We start from the raw sequence: 2,764 nt of genomic DNA on the forward strand, positions 1-2,764 counted from the left end.
GGGGCCCTGCCGGTCCAGACCCCTCCCCACCAGTCTCTCCTGTTACCTAACAGCTCCTGGGGGGCCCGGGGTGCTTCTGCCCCCAGCCCCACTCGGAGCAGGGGGCTGGCCTGGAGTGGGAGGCATCTCACACCCCCAGGAGGACAGGGACGTGGGACGAGGTGGCCTACCTGGCCCGGGGTCAGCAGGTTGTCCTCCCAGAGACAGGGGCGCGAGCTGCAGAGGGCGGGCGGCGCCAGGTGCGCGGTGTGGGGGCGGCGCCCAGTGCAGAGACGCCGGGCTCTGCCTCTCTCCCCTCCCCCTCCTCCCCCTGGCCGCCTCCCTCTCCCACTTCAAAGAGCGTCCAAGAGAGGGGGGTTCCCGGGAGGGGCGCAGCCCAGTGGCGGCTCCGCGGCCGGCAGCCGCCTTTATAGCTGTCAGGCAGACTGGGAGGAACTCACACTTCCCACCAGGCCGCTCCCCCGCCCGCCGCCGGCCGGCCTGGCGCACACTTTAACCCGCTCCGCGCCTCTGGAGCCCGGCCAGGCCGGCCCAGCTGCCTGCTGGCGGCTGCTGGTGGCGGCCCGGGAGCCGCAAGCAGGAGGCCGGCCTTCCCGGGTCCAGAACTGGGACTGCAGGCCGGGTGTCCCGACGGAGCCGCCGCTGGCCTGGGGTCACGGGGCATGATGGCTGCGGTGGCCGAGCTGAGCCCCAGCCCTCCCTGCCCGGATCCTGACATTCCAGAGAAGGGGGTCCCAGATGCTCCAGGCGGGCCCCAGATGGCTCCATTGGACAGAGGGAAGGACTGAAGTCTGGAGGGAAAGCCACGCTCCCGGGCCACCAGCCTCGGAAGGCTTCTCCCCAGAGGCAGGTGGAGGGGCTGAGGAGACCAGCAAGGGCGTGCTTGAGGGCTCCAGGGAGAGACAGATGTGCCACGGCCCTCTGACCAGACGGCTGTGCAGCCAGGGCCCGCAGGGAGAGGCGCGGGGAACTCTCTGCAGATGTTCAGCACCAGCTTGGCAGGGAGTAGGGCCCAGCTGGGCCTGGGCCAGCTGGGCAGCCCCTGGCAGGCCAGCCAGAGCTCCAGGCCTGCGTCTGCTGAGTGGGGCAGGGAGTGGGCGGGGTGGCTCGAGCCCCTCTGGGAAACCCCAGCAGACCCCGAATTTTGCAGGATGCCCCGGAAGCACGGCCAGGCACCCGCCCCCTGCACACCAGCCTCCCAGAGCCCACTCCCTGTAAAACAGAGTCACCTCCAAATGGGGGAGTGGGGGAGTGAGGGAGGGAGCCAGAGTAATGCTTGCTAAGGTCCTCTGAGTCTTTTCATCCATGTCCCTGCCTCCGTGAGGCAGTCACAGGCCCACGGCAAACTCTCCTTCTTCCCTCCGTCCTGACTGCCCAAAGGAACTGTGGTGGGTTCCCTCGGCTGCCTCCCTGGGGAAGCTCTGCCTTGTGTCTGACCACCGGAAAGATCAGGAAGGAGAGCAATCAAGAGTAATAGCACAAACCAAGCCCGCTACCCTTTACTGAGTTCATCCTCTGCACCAAGAGCTATGAGGTCACCGTCTTCACTATACCCATTTCACAGATGGGGAGACTGAGATTCGGTGGCTAAATGACTTGCCCAGCAGGCATTTGCTCTTATGTGTGGGATCCTCTCGTCTGCCAAGGTCTTGACAGTTAAGAGCTCCTCCTCCCCAGGGACTCCCCGGGCAGGTGGGCCTCTTACTTGTCTCACTCTCCTGCTGTGATGTGCCTTGGCCACCTGCTATGTGGAGGCAGCACTGCCCCTACCCACCACAATCCAGGTCTACACTGCTCCCTGGGGTCTGCGTGTTGAGGCACAGACATGGCCACCTGTCACCGTGGCCTGGACGCGCGTGTGCGCGCGCACACACACACGCACACATGTGCCCACGTGGTCCCTCTCACGTGCTCTGGGAGCCCTCATCGCCCAGCTCCCCTCCCCTCCAGCCACCCCCAGGCCCTGCACCCCTGGCACAGTGTTTGAGTCCTCCCAGCGCTTCCCACATCCAGCCAGTGCCAGGGTGACTAACGGTTTCCCTTGGGAGGGACCCCACAGGAGACAAACACAAACATCCCCCTCGTCTTCTCCTGGATCTGCAGAGCAGGGCGGGCTGCAGGCTGGCCACCTGGGAGACAGGCTGTGGGACCAGCCTCCCCGGCTCTGCAGCCTTCTGCAGGTGTGAAGCCTCCAGGCCCGGCTCCCTGGGCTGGCCACGACCCCCCATTTCTTTCCTCCAGGAGCCTCCAGACTCTAACGCTCGGGGAGCCGTGACCACTACCTGATCCACGGTAGCCAGCAGCCAGGGAAGGCCTTTGGGGGGTCCAAGACCCTTAGGAACTTGGGACAGAGGACAGTGAAGAAGAAATCACAGGCAGGAAGCCTCCCTCTGAAACCTCCGTCATGCCTGGGTGTATCCGTCCCGAGGAGAGGCAGTCAGCATGGGCCCTGGTCAGCAGGCCAGTGCCTCCTCCACAAGCCCTTAGGTGACCCTGCGCCTCGGTGCCCTGGGGACCCACCTCGTAGCATCCTGGCCAGGGTCAGAGGGCCGAGGAGCCGCCAGGGCCAGCTGCACCGATTTGGCCCGTGCAGTGGTAACATCCTGGCTCTCAGAAGGGGCCTACACTCGGGGCTTAAGTCTGCCCGTCACCATCTGGAAATCCTTCAAAATATTATCTTTGAATTTGTGTTTTGGAGATGAGACCGTGGAGTACGGGGCTCCACGGGGCTAGGAGCCTCATCTCATGCGAAATCCCACCTTCC

Source organism: Carlito syrichta, unplaced genomic scaffold (genome assembly GCF_000164805.1).
Source record: "Carlito syrichta isolate Samal-C Ts95f unplaced genomic scaffold, Tarsius_syrichta-2.0.1 Scaffold314018, whole genome shotgun sequence".
Classification (NCBI taxonomy): Eukaryota; Metazoa; Chordata; class Mammalia; order Primates; family Tarsiidae; genus Carlito; species Carlito syrichta.